General features: G+C 48.4%; 1 protein-coding gene across 1 annotated transcript in view; it reads right to left on the bottom strand.

The window, feature by feature from the left end:
* Positions 1–19865, bottom strand: part of LOC146197928 (phosrestin-2-like) — a 323106-nt gene that overhangs the window by 233384 nt on the left and 69857 nt on the right. The window lies entirely within an intron of this gene.

The raw sequence follows: 19865 nt of genomic DNA, 5'->3' as shown, positions 1-19865 counted from the left end.
GATGATTCCATTCCCATTTCAGCCTGCCCCCCCCCCCCCCCCTCACGCGTTAAAAACAGAACAGCAAACAATATCTTCCATCTCGAAATAGCTACCCATAGCTGCCATCTGCCGTGTGGTTTGGTGACGCCCCACACTCCGTCGGTTAGTCAGTGGCAGGTGGTGTCCCCTGGGAACCACCGCCTGGACACACGTTTGATATTTTGCTCACACTGCTCATAACATCGACGGCACTCTTTATTGAGAACAGAACCTTTGAAGCTGCAGAATCGAAATGTATATTACAAAATAGCTAGAGAAAATGGCATGCAGGAGCACAGCCGTGAGTGAACGAATCAATGTAATTTGTAAAAAAGGCTGCTCCTATAAAGGAGAGGGCAACACCACAAATGCTTCACAGGTAGTGAATATGAACTGTCGCGATTTAAAAGGAACCTCATTTTCCGTCAAACCTAAAGGTCGTCGTCGAGAACAGGGGCACGCATGAAATACAGTCTAATAAAATGCGCAGTGCATTTTGATCGGCCCACAGGCAATCACCGTCATTTTCCTGCTTCCTAAAGGGGCGTGTACCTCATCACCCACCATTTTAGTGGAGGCACCGCTGTAATGGGAGCCGAAGTTTTTCTTTTAGACTAACGACTACCAAAAATGGCTACCTCCTGTCTTCTGGCCTCAGCACCCGCGCCCCCTCAACCAACAAACTTCACCCTCTGTTCCTCGGAAGGAAGGAAGACGCTAAAGGAAGCGGGGAGGTGCTGGTGCGCCTCATTGGTCCGAGCGTCCATTAGAGTGAGAAGCTTATTAGCCGTGGCAGTAACGCTGAGCGCCTTTATTTTCATGTCATTGTCTACTTTGTGTGTGCTTGCATATGTTCCACTTTGTGTTCGTTTCCCCCAACGTTGCAGCAGTAAGCGCACTCGTCTTGGCTTACCTATTTGGCTTCCGGATTTGCCCACGGATTGTTTCCGCGAAAGGCTTTTGCACCGGGCGCACAAATCCTGCTGTTTTCTCAAGCCTGCGATGCTGCCCTACTTTTCTCGTTTTAGGTTGTTCGCGGATCTTCCTTGCTCTTTCTTTTTTTACCTTCTGGTTCTTCGGCAGGTTCGTATCACCGTGCAGGTCTCTACGTCCTATATCTTCGTCAAAACAAATCAGCGCACGGATCTGCGGAGAAGCGCGCAGATGGTGCATGGTGATTTTCTCCAACGATACCCAGCGTTCAGAGATTACTTTTTTCTTGCCTGCTCTTACTCCGAATTTTCTAAATGTTTTCATTCCAGCGCGCGCATTTCATTAAATGAGGTTCGTGCCTTTCTATTTTTTGTGCGTTATTTTTCTTCTCAACGTCCTAAAGATGCCATTATTCTGCCTGACCGACCATGATCATTCGCAAATAAGGAGGAAGCTTCTTCCGCCACTTCTGACACATGTCCACTTTTCCATCTTTTCTTCCTGTTTTCTTCCTCCGCCATCAAAATCAGGATATGCAACTGGCTCAAACTGTTCTTGCGTTCCACCTTAGCACATTAAGATCGATACAAAAAAAAAAAAGTTTTTTTTTTTTATTTTATCTCCTCGTTTGTGTATATCAGCGGCATTCTCAACGTCGGTAAGCGACTACTAGACTTGTGTACCGTGCAGGCTAATATTCATAAGCTCTCAAAATTTCTCGTTCATTTACTTCACCTTTTTTTCTTTCCTGATGCGAAATGACTGCGGAAATAACTTACTTTTTCTGTTCACACAGAATAAGCACCGCGGGGAGTAAAATGACTTTCAATGGATACGCTATATGCATGTCTCGAATATATAGAGAGCAAAAAAGAAATCATGTCAGAGAAGAATAGGGACCTTAGAAAATAGCGTCAGTGGCATTGCACTCAAACATCTCTTACTGTTCGATGCTTCTCGCGTTTCGGTCGTCCAGCCGAGCATGGGTGCTTTCTGAATGGCATAAAGCTTTGTTTTCGCTTCTCGATCATTTCGAACTCTTTTGCGGTGCATGGAACATCAACTCAGACTTACACACACACACACACACAAAAAGGTGAGATGGGTGAAAAGTTTTTTTTTTTTCTCACTCCGTAAGTTAAAAATAACATACCGAAGAAAACTTATAGACAGGAGATAAACTGCGAAAAAAAGAAAAGAGAAGCAAACTTCTTATTTTTTTTTTTTCCGGCTTGCGTTATTTGGGCGAATGGTGCAGTGAGAACGCTCCTGCTTTAAGTTTGGTTTATTCTCAAACTCGTAATTTTTTGTCTGCCTCCTTTTGCAAATCTTCAGTCTCCTTGTTTCATTCGTCGTTCGAGTTCCACGCAGCGGGTAAACAGCCCCCGGGCGGCTTTCTCAATGCCGTATTTTCCATTTCACCGAGCTGGCAAAGGAAACGCCGAGAACTCCGCGAAAGACATTGGACGAAGCCGGGTTATGGATGGCTGCCGAAAGAAGTGCCCGCCCTGAGGCCACCTCTCACAATAAGCAAGTCAAACATGTGAGGCTGAGAAGGTATATACAATTGAAATGACGTGCTTATAAAAACAGGCTTGTATAGGGGAGGGGGGAGGGGGGGGTTCGAGCATAGAAAACATATATATGACGGCGGAGTTGCCGTCGTGGGTTCAACTACTAGACGAAAGGCCGTTACATTGTGCTCTCATTACGCATAAGAAATAGAAAGAAATAAATAAAAGATGATAATCGGTAGTCAGTTTTCAGCAGTTTTCACGATAAATTTTTAACCCACGCCGAAGTGCTGCTTATTACTGTGCAAAATTTCCGTGCGGATGTCAATGTGTGTTCACATTTGTACTAACAACACAGCTCGGCGCGAATCAGCTCTTTTATATTTCCTTCTAAATTTAATCCGCAGAGTTGGCTGAATGGCTAATTCTCCTCGTGAGTGAAAGCTTACGGGCTTCATTCTGAGCCCCTGGAACTCAAGTGTACTGCTATTTCGGTGCCTGTTGGAAAATCCTGCGCAATTTAAATTAACCACCAGTCATCAGCTACACGTCTTCGGAGCCCTCACCACGCCTTCACTTATCGACCTGAACCACTAAGTATTATATGCACCAAAATATAGCAGGTTCACAATAATCAGAGCCGGATATATATATTTTAGCGAGCGTTTATAAAAGTAATATTGACGGCAAAGCGGCAGTCGGAATAAACCGGTTGTTCGAATTAAAGGCTTGGCAACAACGACATTGTGCTTTCAAATATATCTTCGATGGATATCTACACCCGTGGGCCTTCATTCCACTAATTTCCGCATATTTGGGTAGCAGTCAAGTCACTTAGCTAGCCTGAAGCAAGTAAGTGACGCTGACGTCGTCGAGTCATGAACCCGTTTGAGCATGGTACGCCCGGGGCACCTCAAACGCTCCTCGAGGTAACTGTGGAACATTGCAACGTATATACAGGGTCTATCCTGACAGGGTCTATCCTGACAGGGTCTGTCCTGGCAGGGTCTGTCCTGACAAGGTCTGTCCTGACAGGGTCTATCCTGACTAGTCGCGGCATTGCGCGCTAGTTAGCGCGATTGGAAAACCCTTTTAGGGAGATAGCGGAGGACCCTTAAAGTTCACAATGTGAAGAGCTTAGTTGACTTCCAACAAGTGAAGCGAGTGCACGGCCTTGAGCGTGCAAACCCTGTTTCGTAGCTAATTAGAGTATACTGGGGCGAACATCAGAATAGCGATGCGCGGTGAAGTTTTGCAATAAACTGGGAAAGTGGCCTAGCAAGGCACTGGTCATGATCAAGGCAATGATGCGATGCGCGGACAGCGACTATTAAAATGGCACAAAATATTTAAAGACGGCGTGAAGCCGCCCCGCCCAGGAACGGTCAGGGCGCCCGTCGACCATTACGGATGCCTTTAGCGATTGTGTGCGTGTCTTACTGAAAAAAAAAAAAACAAAATATATATATATATATATATATATATATATATATATATATATATATATATATATATATATATATATATATATATATATATATATATATATATATATACTTGTGAGTGTCGTTATGATTGCGGAAGATTTAGAGAATCTACAATAATGCGGACACTTATACGCAGACAATTTTCAGTAAGACAAGCACACAATTATTGTCGGCGTCCGTAGCCACCGTCGACGGGTACCCATATTGTTCCTAGGGTGGACGTCTTCACTGCCGTCTGAAAATGCTTTGTGTCATTTGAACAGTCGCGATCAGCACATCGCACCATTGCTTTGATCATGGCGAGAGCCTCGGTAGACGACGTCTCCAGTTTACTGGAAAATGTCATCGCGTATCGCTGTTCCGACGTTCTCTACAGTTTCCTCAACGCAGCAACCAAACAGGGGGTACACGCTCAATGCCGTCCACTCGCTTGGTCTGTTCGAAACAAACTGAATTCATCACAGTGTGAAGCTGAAGGGTCCCTCACCATCTCCGGAATCCGGTTTCCCAATCGCGGCCGTGTATACATTACGCAGCAAGACACTCTTTCCATGAGCTCGCTCGAAACAACACGCAAAGTCCAAAGCTGTGAGTTGAGCGCTGAATTTATGGAGTTTATGCAAAGAGTAACATTCAAGTCAAATTCCAATTTCATTTTTCTTTTTCTTTCAAAAGGGGAATGGAGGAGAGAGACAGGAGGAGCCTGGGTGGGGATAGAGGTCATCCACTGTGTAAAATTTTCCTTCTAAAAACACGCTAAGTCCCAACTGCTGCACACTATATTCTACCTTGTCTTAAAGTTTGTGCGTGTGTGCATATTTCTTTCTTCCCAAGTGTTTAAAACCTCATGTTTCTCCCCGTATGCATTATCAGAAATTCATTATGCATTTCGTCGGCGCTATACATCGTTCGCGAAAGGAAGGCTCTCCAATTGGCCGTCAATAGCCCTGGCATCAATATTAAATACCTCCCGCATTTACAATCGTCAATTGTGGTCCGCCTGACAGCCGCTCCTTCGAGTTCCAATCACCATGGCATTGAATGCAAGGCGGCGCACGCAGTTAAGCCTCGGGAAGAAGACTCTCCTCCTTTGCCCCATTCCTTTTCTGGTTCCGTTGTCTACGCTACAAAGCGTTCCGAACTCGAAGCCCTCGCGCACTTTCTTCGATTTCATTGTCCGCCGACTACTCTTCGTAGCAGCGGCGGTCTTGATGGCAATCAATAGCCTTCGACGAAGCAGTCAGGCTGGCTTGCCGTGCATTCCAATTAGCGCTCCTCAAGATGAGGGAGCCGGCTCTCTGGGTGCGATAATTACTCTCTCATCCTCACAGCTTTAAGCCTGTGAGTAGAAAAGAGAGTCGGTGTGCTTGACTGTGTGTTGTGAGGGGAGGAAAGGAGGGGGGGGAGGAAGAAAGCTTGCGATGGGCATTCATCAGCTAAGAGCGTGCCGCTGGATTGTCAATCAGCGCGCTACCGAGAAGCAGTTGAGGGCGAGGCGAATGCAGGGGGCAATCGAATGCGACGTTGTTACCCAGCCGACTAGCACCAGAGGAACGAAAGGAGCCGGTCAGAATGTCCGAGGCTCGCATTCGTAGACGAGGGAAAGAGGGCGGTACAGGAACCTTCTTCGGCTGTGCCTCTAGCTATTGGCCATGGCATCCTGACGGAGCCTCAAATGCCGGGAATCCATTAGGGATTGGGTCCTCCCCCTCAAACTACCTCTCGCTCTGCCGTCTCTTGCTGGGGCTGCGTGAGACCATAAAGGAGTCGTAATTGGCGTATATACTCCGGTGGAACAGCTCGCAGTACGATCCTCAGCTCCGAGGAAACAAATGCCGATCACGAGGAGGAAGCCCACGCAGAAGATGCCCGTCAAGCCGGCTCGCGCTTCGTTCATGAAAAAAAAAAAAAAAAAAAAAAAAGAGATCCTTTTGGCTCGCTGGAACTTTCTCTGGTCGTTCTTTCCCGCTCGCCTTCGACCCAGGTCGCGCGTCTTCTGTATACCTACCGTGTATATGTCTGTTTTCCTCGTCTGTGCAAATAGCCGAACACTCCACAATATTTAGTGCATTGCCTTTCCTCTGCCTGCACGGACGCTGACCATTTGGTCTGGTCGCTATCGGCGAAAAAACAGAGGCACTTCGATTACGTAAACAACTGCTGGAAGTGCTGCATTTCGGTGCGCGAAACTGCCCGCGTGGTCAATGTACTCGTGAGCTGTGCTCACCGCCGCAGTCTTTCTTCTTCTTCCCCCTTCTTAGATCCTTCTCTTTCGTAACACGTGCTCTTGACTTAAACGAAAGTGGTGTGGCGCCGTTAACTGATTCCATTTGTTTGTGTCCATCCGCGGATTCTTTCTTGCCTCAATGTGCTTTCATTTCCCTTGACCCTGCTAGTCGTGTTCAGGACCATGAAGACACGCAAGGAAATCAAAAGAAAAGCCCCACCCACCTAAACTCAGATGCACGCCAGATGAGCCATCAAATCTCTCGGAGCATCACATTGCGCAAATGCATCCCGCTAACTGAATCAGGCAGCGGTCATCGGAGAACAGCGCTTGCTCGTCTGCACTGCCCTGCCCGAGTAAGGAACGTGCGGTGATGGCCCAGTGGCAGGCGATGGTATCGTATCGCTTAGGCGCTGTTTACGCCCGTTTGCGCCTAAACAGCTTCGCAGGTCTGAGCGCCGTCAAGCGCTTCCACAAAATGCCGCTAGGGAGGAGTTTGCCTTTCAGTGTAAAGAACGCGAGCGGAAGACTTAGAAGACTTATTGTACGCTAAGAATGGGCGAATGGTCCTTTTTCCACAACGAATCTAATTACATATAATGTAGTTTCATTACCAAATTAAATACATACAATTCAGTTAAAGAGTTATTTAAATTCGAATTGAGTATTTAATACGTGATTTGTGCGAAAAACTCTAGGAGTGGTACGTGTCAAATATTAATCGGCAAAGATGGTGCCAGGGCATAGTGCTAATGATATTAAAGCTATAAGTGTTTAAAAAAACACGCACAACTCTTATCTCCACTAAGGCGTTCCAACACGAAGTCAGTATACAGTCGCGCACTGTTAATAAGACCCCTGCTAACACGAGAAACATGAAATTATGAACAGATTTGGAGCTGTGGTCACACCAAAACACCGTCGCCTTATTTAACGAAATTTTCTTATTGGTATAGATAGATGATGGCGTAGGTGCGGCAGCGGTAAGGATATCTCATATCTCAAATATATTCTATATGATATGCAACCTCTGCAACCATGCAGTAGACATGCAGCGACGAAGCGCTTCGGCAGGCGCAGTGGACGATAGATGAGCGGCGAGCGTTGCGACCTCACCACCTTGAAAACAACCACTAAAAGTAACAGGTTATTTCGTTTACACATGAGTATTGAAGCCGGTACCTTTTACACTGTTTACATGGACGCGACAGCTGGGTCGAGTTGAGGAGTGGACTCCACCCTAGCGGCGTTTACATGGACCCAGCAGGAGCGGGTTTATTTGAGTTATCGGGTCGAGAACCGGTTACAGGGTTCATGTAAACGCTGTTGGGTTGGGTTGACTAGTCGCCGGGTCAACCCACCCCCTGCGACGGAGTTGACTCGACTCGACTCCGCTGCAGGAAGCGTGTAAACGCTGTCGGATCGAGTCGAGGCACAGTGGGAGAGGAGAACAGTACGGAAAACGCTAGAGATGCACGAATAAAAAAAAAAACAGAATTGAGTGCCGTCTGCTAGTTCTTCGCCTTGATTTCAGTTGCCGCCGTAATCGCCGCTCGTCCAGAGCCGGTTCTGCGCTCATCGGGTCGGGCTCATGTAAACACGGTAGGAGAGTTCGCTCAACTAAACTCCTCAACTTGACCCCCCGCTGTCGGGTCCATGTAAGCAGGACTCCTACCGGGATTACATGAACCGGGCCCGACGAGCGTTTAGACGAGGGGCGATTACGGCCGGTGTATGTCGGTGAATGCAACTCGAGGCAGCTGTCCCACATCCCGCACCACGTCAGAATCACCGTATTCGTAAGGGTCGATGTCGCCGCACAGCCTAACCTTTTCGAAATACCGCTGCTTCTCTGCTCCACGTAGATAACGCGCGTATCCACTGAGCCGCATATTTAAGCCGACATGCGCAAAACAATCGCACCGCGTATCACGGTCGCGCTACCACGCGGCAACTACGGAGTCCGCTGCGACGACCATGGCAGTGGCGGGCTGCGCAGTAGCCGCCAGTGCCCCTTGCGAATGACGTCAAGTGAAACCACCCTATACAGCGATTACCCTATATACGGTTGCGATGGCTAAGACTGCAATGGTTTTAGGTATCGCGTTGACTATTCACAAGCAAACCGGCACTGTGGGTGAGTATGTGGAGTCAGCGTTGAAGCAGCTGTGACGTCACACACGTCGCATCTGTTGCTGTAGCGCATGCGCATGCGGAACGCGCGCAGCGATGCTTTGGAGTCGGCGGCGGCCGAGCGGCGCACTCTTTCTTCGACGAAGCGAGGCTGCGGAGTCGGGGGCGGCGGCGGCAGCACAACTGAAGTGCGGCGCGCCTGTTACTCGGCGCATGAGCAATAGCGGCTTCTGCTCCGTATGCCGACCTTGGCTTTACATGGCGTAGTGGAGCTTTCGCTTCAAAATGAAAGAACAAGAGTTACACTATACATCCACCTTTAGAAGTACGACGCGGCACGATGCGGCTGCTTTAAATGCGCCCGTTGCCGACTCACCTTGCAAATTCTAATTCACGTAGATGTGCTCGCATATTATTAACCTCTTTCCATGCCTCGGCTATCTCCCGCATGCTAATTTACATAAGCTATAAACTGCCAATTTACACGGAAGACTTTCGACGTAGGTATAAAGACCCACTTTAACCAAGCCGTATGAACGTGCTTGCGTGACCTACGGGCATGCAGAGTGCCCAATTAGAGATTCAAGGGACCTGGAAGACTGCATTTCTATGTCACCCCTCCATTTGATAGGTGACGCTCGAGTTTTCAGGGCCTGCTAAATAGGCCATATCATCATAACGTCACGCACCCGACGACCAGCCAGACCCGTGTCGCCGGCCAACTAACAACTGCCAGAGCAATGCCCGTGATTTTGCGAACACAGCATGCCCACGCCGGATCTTGTGGGCAATGTGGCCTTGACCCTGTCGCGTTAAATGCCGTTGTCTGTTCTCGTGAGGCCTATGTGTGGCATGTGTCACTTGGCAGGTGGCATGGTAAGATACTGAAGGGTCAAGGGATTGTGTGACGTACTTCACGATGCCACATCACGCGGCCGAGTAGGCAGAAGCTGCCTGGAGGATTCGATTCCCATGAGGGGATCGAACCGTCATGAATTTTTGGATCCATGATGACGCAAGCTACTCATAGGCCACTCACGCACTTACGTACGGCTGGATTAAAGCAGGGCTTTCTAGCGCTAATCCATTTCGCCACACAAGACTAACAACGAGCACATGTTCTCTTTAATAAAATTTCCACTATTCCTTTCCAGGTGACGCTGCTTAGCCGAAATTTAAAAAACCACTGGAACTAGGAAGGCACCGCATCCGTTTTATCTCCGCATTCGCGCCAAGCCGCGCCTCCGACTGGTTCCTCGCGGTCACATGGTCTCGCGCCGCCATAAATGTTCCGCCTGCTTCCCGGGCTCCAATGCTGCAGTAGGGAGATGGCTTGCGCGGCGTGCTGCAGAACGTGTCATCTCACTCTTCGCGTTTTGCAAAACCAAGAAAAGGGACTGCAAATGCATAAGTATGCCAGGCTTCAGGGTTCACCAATCGCCAGGAATCCGGACAGGCATTTAATTGTTACCGTTCCGAGAGGTATGAATGACGGCGAACGACCTGCTATTTTGGCTACCTAGGATAAAGCGAGATACATTTGCCCCGACGAGCAGCACAAGGCTCTGCGAGTCAACGTATGAATATACATTGTGCTTCATAACGCTCTGCTTGTGAAAAAAATAATTAATTTTATAAGATCAAGGTGGTAGAAATTCAAGGAAGCTGCGTGTGTCGTAATCACTAAATACAATGAGTGCCTCATCTCAAAATATAATATTCAATAGCATGGGAAAGCGCACTTATAACAGACGGAGTTCCAAAGCAATTTTTAAAATAATATCGGAAATTTCAACACATCGTGTCGTGCTTTCTCGCAGTTGAACTACAGCGCGGGTTCCAGCTGCGTTGTGAAGCGTTGTTCTATTTCTCAATATTCTTCGTTTTCTCCATGAACAGCGCCGCTGAGCGCTCGACGGGAATAATTCTTCGAATTATAAGGAATTAAACAACACACTGTTTGGTAAACAACAAATACTTTTGAAGAGCGACGCCCGGAATGGGGCAATTACTAACGCGAAAGTACGGATTTGTGTTTGCATCCCTTTTCCTGGAGTGTGAAGAGCATTCCATCCCTTGTTTTATTATTGAATCTATTTTTTACCTCCTACGCGCTGGCCACGTCATGCATTTTTGGTTGGCTTCCGTTCAGCGTTTCATTCCATAATGCAGCCCAAAAATATAAGCAGGTCGGATATGAGCAAGGAGCGAAACGATTGCTAAATCTGAAGTATCTTTTGCTGAGCTGTGTACTGCTTGCCCATTTTCTCAGAACGTGCATGGTCAGCATTCCAGCCCTTGTTTATTATTGTATCCCTATCTTACCATGCTACTCGCTAGCCGCGTGAAATACGCTTTTCGAGTTGGCTTGTATTTAGCGCACTTTAGAGCTTCGTTTCATAATATAGACGACATCTAACTATCCAGCTTGTTGAATGTATATCTTGCCATGTTAATGGGCTCCGCGCCAAACAGATGTGAAGTAGGAATGCGAGCAGCTGCAGCAAAAGTATTGTGAGATAAACTCGCGGAGGTTTTACAATGTCAGTTTCATGTCTACTTGGCTGACTTACTTCTGCTTTACGCACAACATACACACAAAGCTTACGTGGTTGTAAGGGTGAGCACTTACTCGATATTCTCTTTTTTAGCCCTTCTAAAGTGCAATCGAGTAATTAAATGAAGGAAACGGCAGTTTATGAAATATGTGGTATATAAACAATATCTCTGATTTCACCAACAACGTTCATAAATATTAAGACCGTAATGTAGTTTTGAAATGACAAGCGGACTTGACGATACAAGGAAAAGCTTTTCTTTTTAAAAACCACAGCTCCAAAATTGATTAAGTGTATGCTAATTCTTTGGTTCATGCATATTTCCTAACCAGAGATAATTTCCTTGCCTGTTCAGACATTATTTTTAACCATAAAATGCATATACAGTCGATTCATTTAGCTACCTGACTTCGTTACATTCTTTCATTTCACAACCCATTTTATTCGCACAGAAAGCGAATACTGTCTTTTACTTCTTTCCTTACAATCTAAGCGTGACTTCTTAAACCGTGGTTCAAAAATGTGAAGAAATGCGCTCATTCAGACCGCCCCCCAGGTTTCTAAGGTACGAGAAGCATGCGTATCCATGGGTGCGTCGGCTGAGCTGGAAGAAATATGGCGGCCGTGGCAGTTGCGGTACTTTCCCAGTTCCAGTGACTTTAGAAATTTAGGGACAGTCTATACTATCGACAGAACAAAATCATGCTTACGTCTATATCGGGAGGTCTTTCACCTAATGTAGTAACTTATGGCTGTATGCTAGTGAGCAAGCGTGAGAGAATAGGAGCACAGATTAAGCTAGTACGAAAGAGAATGGAAGCGAACGAGGAACGTCAGTGCTAGTTTTGCGCCCCTTGTTATAGATCAGGCTACCTGCCATTTTGTGTCGTTCCTTTTTCAATAACAAAAAGAAATCTTTTCTAGCGTTAATCCTGTTGAACGAGATCTGTTAATCGTATTACCAGAGAAGCAAAACGAAATATCGCTATGTACAGGGTCGTCCACATGTAGGGTGAACACGCGAGCACATGGCCGTTCACTTGAAAGCGCCAGTGCGTCCGACCCGACTGAGCTTCGAAACAAAGTGGCAGTCCATGCGAGACACCACTTTTAAGTTCGTCTTTGCTACGTAACTCTGCTACAATGCTTGGCCATGTAGGACGGAGCATCGCTTCTAAGAGAGCGGCCACCTCCTTGCGTGTTCACCCCAAGAGCGGACGACACTGTACATGCACTTCTCGGTTAACAGACAGACCTGAACACTGGATGTTAGCAATTGCAGCATTTTATCAACAGAGATGAATAAAAACACACAAAGGCGCGCTGCTGGTATAGAAAACGGAGGGAACGAAACTGCAGGAAAAAATCTTTTTGAAATTTACAGAGTGCGACCTACAGCTTCAGTATAATACGCTTGCGGACATTTTAGGCACGCCTCATTGGTATCGGTGACGGCGTCCAGTCATTACATCGCCAACGTCTTGTTATGGTCTGACGCTCAATATATTTGTCCACTGTCTAGGTTGCACGGTTTGAGCACTCTACCTCATTTCGACAATCGCCGGTGCCGCTCTGTTTGAGCAGTGACAATAAAGCCACCTCGCGTAGACGCTGCACCGGCATTTCAGCTCGCTCCTTCTCGCACTGTCGCCAGGCCAATGGAATGAAAAAAAAAAAAAATAATAAAGATAAATGAACGTGCAATGAAAGGCGATAGTAGAAGACCAGCTCCCGCTTTGGCCGGGCACGCTGTGTACCCAAGGCGCGCGCGTATATATACCCCCCAGTACGTGTGCCTCTGTCCACAGCGGGGCAGACAGCCACCGTCGATGCGGCTGTCCCCCCTCCCCGTATTGAGCGCTTCCGGGCACGCCGTCTATCTTTGGCTCGCGTATGAAACCCGGTGCCCACGCACGTCCCAGGCAGGCCACCCTGTGGCGTGTTTGTAAGCGTGTTCCGCGACCACCAACGTGAGTCTGTGCATGCGTTCGCGTAGTAAGCGCGTGCGCGCGTCATGTACGCCACATGCGATATATACCGCATGGCCAGCACGCTTCGCGTTTGGCAGAGCGCCATGACAGCCAGCGACGCCAGAGAGCGCGGTGCGGAGGCGTTCTGTTCTGTTCATCTTTTTCCTTCATCCATCGATGCCTATAACATGTGCCGGTGTTTTCCTGGCTTGGTGCCGCGCGTGTGTGGTGGTTTAAACAGAGAAAGGCGGTGGTTTTACGACCGCGCATTAAAACGAGCTGGCTTGCACGCAAGAAAATCGGTTGGTTCTCTATGCTTGAATGCTCTGTGTGAAACACCTATGGAGAATAAAAGCTATACGGAATCCCTGCGACGCGGAGGATCAGCGGTAACCGGTATCGCTTCCATATGTTTGCCTGTGGTTATCACCCCGTTTATAACCGTGATGTGTGCAATATTTTCGTGTGGTGCGCTATGACATCGTGCAGAGTTGATACGTAGCTCGATTATTTCGTATGTGCTGTCCGTATGGTCCTTGAAGTCTCTATGCATTTCTTGTGAATTCTATATCAGCCATGGCTAAAACAACCTAATAAACATTACACAAAAGGGGGCGGGGTGGTGAGGGGGTTGAACTTCAGTTCCACATTTAAGGGTATGACGTGACAGTAGTATTGGCTCCTGGTTGCAGCTTCCCTTGTGAATGCTCTTTCGGATGCATTCACTTTGCTACTATCTTACTCAGTAATCCCTTAATTTGAGCCTCTGCTATCAAACATACTCATTAGCGCACAGGCGTAAGCTATCGCACAGTTATTTGAGATATCAGTTTGGTTTGGTTCAGTATAGGGGGGTTAATGTCCCAGAGTGACTCAGGCTATGAGAGACGCCGTAGTGGAGAGCTCCGAACATTTCAACCACCTGGGGCTCCTTAATGGTGCCACGCCGTTGTCCATCTTCTGACGCCACCAAGTGGCCGAACCATGTCTTGGCACACGGCTGAGCGTCATCCTCTTCTTTCTCGAGCTTCGCTTCATTAAAAAGGCCTGCTCGGTTGTTCTGCTGCTTGCCACGTTTTTTGGTGGACCGTTCCGGATAAAATATCATGTACGTTGCCCCCGAAGTCATCCGCGACGCTGCTCATCGACGCGAGGACGCCACTTCCGTCCATAAAGCGAGCCGTCGCATCCGAGGCCGCCAACAGGAGTTTGAGCCACTGATAACACCGGCGCTAGCCATGACATATAATACGGGCAACCAGACACGCCACTATTCCAGCACTGCCTCAACGTTCGTCATTCTCGCGCCTCGATCATCGTCATCATTTCACGGTGACCGGCTCGAGGATGTGGGAGACTGGTTGGCCAGTTTTGACCGTGTGGCAGCATTCAACCAATAGGACGACAAGCGGAAGCTGATGAACGTGTACTTCGCGCTGCAAGACGCGGCCAAGACGTGGTTTGAGAACCACGATGCGTCTTTGGCCAACTGGGCAGCCTTTCGCCGTGAGTTGCTTGCAACATTCAGCTCGAGTGCACGCAAAGAAATTGGAGAGATTGCCATTCGTTCGAGGTCTTAGCAGTCCAATGAGAGCGTGGTCATGTTTTTCGAGGACATGACGTGACTTTTCAATCGGGCCCACCCTACCATGCCTGAGACAACAAAGGCAGGGCACGTGGGGTGAAGGAACAGCTATTCGCTAGCCTCATTCGCGACCCTCCGAGAACTGTCACAGATTTCGCGAAAGACATTGCCAGCCTGGAACGTTCAGTGCAGGAACGGAAAGCCCAATATCGCCGTCAGGCAAGCGTAGCTGCCACACCCTACTGCGCGCCGGTGTCAGCAGCCAAGTACGAGGCATTGCGAGAGCTTGTGAGGAGCATTGTGCGCGAAGAGCTGCAGAACCTCCGCTTGGATGCTCCACCTGCAATGAATTCTTCTACCAGAGACGTCATCCGTGATGAAATCCGGCGAGTGGTGTAGCCACCACCAGCAACCGAAGCCATGCGTTATGACGTATAGAAGTGCCCGACGCCGACCTGCCCCAAAGCCGCATTCACTCCGTCCCGTTGCTCGACCACCTCCCCCTACATGCGTCCTGTCGAGCAGCTACAAGACCTGCGCCCCATCGAGCCGCAGCAAGAACTGCGTTCCGCTATCAGCAAAGCGCACTTGTGGTGCACGCCCAACAGACGGCCGCACTGCGGGGAGCCTGGCCGTATTCTTCGCAATTGCCCATACCGGAGGATAGGTTTGAGAGAATTTCCACCGTACGCGCCTCGGCCTTGCTATGGCGACAGACCACAGGAGATTGAGGATTATCTGGCCGCTCCCGAGATGCACACGACGACACCGCAACGGCACTCATGTGAGATCGTCATCCCCGAAGCGGTTTGCTTCATTCATTCGATCCTCCTTCTCTGAGCAATTCAGAGGCACGCCCCCTCGCCGAGAAAACTGAACATGGTGACCTCCGGGGGGTGAAGCCGCCGTTACAGCTCAGATTCAATAGCCTCCACCCGACGATTTGACGCGACGATCCGATTCGACGAACTTACCGACTTGCTACGAACGCATGGTTTCCGGTTAAATTTTTGTAACCGCCGACAGTTGTGATGCGACCGCACTCATATATACCAGCGCCGATTTTTCTGTCATGAGCAGCCAGCTAGCCACGGCACTCCGTAAGGTTCTGACGCCTTGGTTTGGACCAATGATGCGCACCGCCGATGGCTGTGATGACGCCGATTGGCGTGTGCACCTGCCGCATAGAGATTCTCGGTTTTACTTTCACTGGTACATTTGCCGTATTAAAAGACCGCTCAAAAGACTAGATTCTCGACATGGATTTTCTTCAAGAGTAAGGTGCGGTTATAGACCTTCGGGAGCAGCTCATGGTATGGCTTTCAGCCAAGCGAGCCGTTGATAGTACCACGGACTTCCGGAAAAAAATGTTGCGCGTCTGTGACGACTACTTAACGATCCCTCCGCGCGCGAGCAAGTTCGTCATAGTCGAATGTGATCACAACATCGGAACGCGTGGCATTGCTGAAGCGAACGTGTCACTGCTTCTCATTCGACAAGTTTGTGTAGCTGGGAGCCTTGTCGAACTTGACCATGGGCGAGCCGAAACGCTAGTGACAAACTTCGCGTGTGAACCCCAATGTTTGACGGCGGACACGACGGTCGCTTATTTTGAAGAACTTGGAGAGTGTACAGGGCTGTGCGCTTTATCCAACACGCCAGAGCTCGACAGTGCGACGTCTGCAGCCAGTAAGACCAATGTGAACCAGCACCTATTCGCCAGTCAGAAAAGCTGAGTAGAGAATCTTATCAATTCCTTCCGCGACTGTTTCGCATCAGCCGCCATGGTCCGACAGACACCACTAACGAAGCACCGAATTATAGTTGCCGACTACCAACGTCCACTACTATGTCAGCATCCTTACCAGGTGTCTTCAAACGAGCGTGACGCCATCTGGCACCAAGTAACAGAAATGCTCCAGGACGACGTTATCCAACCCTCGACTAGCCCCTGGGCGTCGCCTGTTGTTCTCGTTACGAAGAAGGATGTCACCTTGAGTTTCGGCGTGGATTACAGGCGCCTCAGCAACGTCACGAAATAAGATGTGTACCCCTTGCTGCGCAATGACGACTCCCTCGATCGCCTTCGTCATGCCACTTGCTTTTCGTCACTTGAGCTCCGCAGTCATCATCATCATCAGCCTAAGTATACCCACTGCAGGGCGAAGGCCTCTCCCATATTTCTCCACTTAACCCGGTTCTGTGCTAGCTGCATCCCCTTGACCCCTGCGAACTTCTTAATCTCATCCGCCCACCTAACTTTCTGCCGCCCCATGCTACGCTTTCCTTCCCTTGGAATACAGTTTGTTACCCTAAGCGACCATCGGTTATCCTCTCTTCGCACTACATGTCCTGCCCATGTCCATTTCTTCTTCTTAATTTCCGCTAGAATGTCGGTAACTTGAGTTATTTCTCTGACTCACTCTGCACGTTTCCTATCTCTTAATGTTACCTCTACCATTTTCGTTCCATTGGATACTGGAGCTCCGCAGTGGATATTGGCAAATAGAAGTTGATGAGCGAGACCGAGAGAAGTCCGCCTTTATTACGCCAGACGCGGTTTGTATGAGTTTAAGGTGCTCCCGTTTGGTCTGTGATCGGCCCCTGCCACACTGTGCACTCTGGCCTGAATTGGCAGGCATGTCTCGTATATCTCTACGACGTAGTGATTTTCTCGGACACGTTCAACGAGCACCTGAAGCGTTTGCGCGCCGTTTTCGAGGCCGTCCGGTCTGCCGGTTTCTCTCTCAAACCCGAAAAAATGTCCCTTTGTTTTTAATGAGCTGAAGTTTTTCAGCCACATTGTCAGCGCTCGAGGCGGTAGCCAGACCCGAAGAAGGCGGTCTCTGTAGCTTCATTCCCCAAGCCAAATGGACCTTGCCTCGATTTCTCGGCCTGTGTGCGTACAATCGTCGGTTTGTTCACAATTTCTCCGCGATAGCTGAGAATCTGACCCGTCTGACAAAAGACGCCGAACCGTTCTTTTGGGGCCATGACCAGGAAAAAGCCTTCGCGGTACTCAAATCCCGTCCATTTCCACGAAGAGGCCGACAAGGAACTGCACACGGATACCAGTAACGTTGGCCTCGGTGCGGGCCTTGCTGAGTGACAGGACGGTGAGAAACGCGTCATTGCGTACGCCAGTCGCACTTTTTCCCTCTCTGAAGCTAATTACTCAACAACGGAAAAGGAGTGGGGGGTTTGAATCACATTTGACTAGCTCGTAACAATATCAGCTCTCCTCAGCCACTTTGGTGATATTTTATATCCTTCTCTATAGTGATTGACTACGAGAGAGCTATGTGGTTTGCCAGTAGCAGACCCTACACATGGGCAGCATTTTTGGCCCCTGCCTCATGGTTCGAGCTTTTCAAAACATTATGCCGGCTGCTGCTGGCAATGTAGCCGGGCATGATTTAAAAAAAAAAAAATGTGGGATGAAAGAAAGTTCTGATTTTACTCATTTTACTTTATATGTGAACTAAATTAGAGTGAAAAGCTTGTATGTAAAAAAAGGAGTGAAAAGTTACGAATTGCTTCGTGCCCACACGTGGAAGTAACTTTACCATTGAAGCCAGGAGCTAAGCAAATTGCAGCATCTCAGAACTTTAGGATCAAGAATACTCAACTTAGTATATACGCGCAATAAGTCGTTTCTTTTCTTATATGCCTAAATACATTGAAGAAAAAAAAAAGAATACATCCATACATCATTTTAAATGCATTCAAACTTTCAAGCAAAGAGGCGGGTGGGGAAAATGATGTTCTAGTCCATTTTCAGATGGCAGACCTGGCATGAAATAAGAACGTAATGGAAGGACAGCGGAGACCAAACAATATGGCCTCGGTACACCGTCAGAACTTGAGGCATTGGCCATTGTTAGAAGCAAGTGGCAGGTTAAAATCAAAGTTTTAATTGCAACTCTCTTGTTATATCAGAAATAACCATGTGCTCTTGGCTACTATTATTTCAGAACAAACCCCGCTATGCCGTTCGAGGCCTTGAATTGGTTCGGTTGGTGATGGTAAGATAGTAGCAGCTTAGCAGGCTTCCACTATTCAGTAATTTTGCTTGCTTCTGTTGAAGATCGCTTTTCGTGATGTCTTAATTCTGGCAGCTTTCGTACACGCCTCACCACACGCCAAAAGCCGCTCCCCCCTCCTCCCCCCCCCACCTAAACAGACACAGACACACACACTCTCACACACTCACACACGCAGACACAAGGCTGTAATGCCGTTGGTCATTATACGCCCTCAGTAAAACTACTCATAAAACAAGCAAAAAGGTCTTTGTCACTTCTCAAGAGCAATGATTCGTCGAATATTCGTTTTGTGTTCTCTTTCACGTCGAAGCTACCTATACTTCAATGCTGACCCTTGCGCGATAGCATTTATTTCTTTTCGTTCGGATGTTCCTATAATCAGCGCCACTCGTACATCCTCTTTCCCGTTTTTTTCCCTGCTTTTCCTCGGAGAGGGCTCCTGTGTCGCGCGTAAAAAGAGTTACGTAGCCGGCACGCCCTCAACGTCCAATCCCCTCGAGGTGCGAACAGCCACCGCACGAAAAGATGAATCTGTAAGACGACGGACGCCCAGAGAGACATCGCGCCGAAGCCGTCAAGGCGCTTTCTTTATGTACGCGTCCAGTGACCCCGTAATCCGCCGTACACTGCTACTCTTGTCAGCGCTACGAGGCTGACTGTTTGCCGGCATGCTGCGTCTGGTCAGGCGGGGTCAAGAGCGATTGGCTTCGCTGCCCATCGATTCACCTCGAAGCGCTGGTGTAACAGGGGGTCGCCCCAATCGATATCTGGCGCCCATCTCTTCTCACTCCTTTTGCCCCGCTCGTGCCGCGACGGACGACCCCCGAGGATTCTCCTGCGAGTATGCGTTTCGTGCAGTACACGCGACGCTACAGGGGGCCGCTCATTTAGGGCAGGCGAGCTTGCAATTTCCATCAAAATTTGGGTCTGAAATTTAGGCGGTTGTGTAGAAGGAAGTTTCTGAAAACAACACAAGGAACGAGGCACAGAAGAAAAACTGCCCATATGTGCCTGTAGAGTTTCTATTGTGTGCCGTGGTGTATGCTGTTTTTTGAAATTTAATTTATCTTAAAGAGGGCAAGGTTTTTCAGGCTAGGCTTAGAACGCATAATTAGCGACAAGTTTACACTTGCACCGCTTGTGGCTTCATAAATGATCGGATGCCCCCTCTTATAACAGCTTACTAACTTCTCTAAGCACGTGTCAGCTTCTATTTACCAAATCAATTCAAATAAAAAGATTATTTCTGATCTAAGAATGCAGATAAAAGAATTGCAGAAAAAAATTTACCCAGGGCAGTTTGACGAGTCTACAAATATAATTATCAGCAGGGAAGCAACACAAAAGTTGATAAAATTGTACATCAAGGAAGCATCGTAGAATACAGGAAA

The sequence above is a fragment of the Amblyomma maculatum genome, chromosome 2, assembly GCF_055883805.1.
Source record: "Amblyomma maculatum isolate TAMU_Amacu chromosome 2, ASM5588380v1, whole genome shotgun sequence".
Taxonomy (NCBI): Eukaryota; Metazoa; Arthropoda; class Arachnida; order Ixodida; family Ixodidae; genus Amblyomma; species Amblyomma maculatum.
The sequence above is the reverse complement of the archived record's forward strand: the minus strand, read 5'-3'. Positions and strand labels throughout refer to the sequence as shown.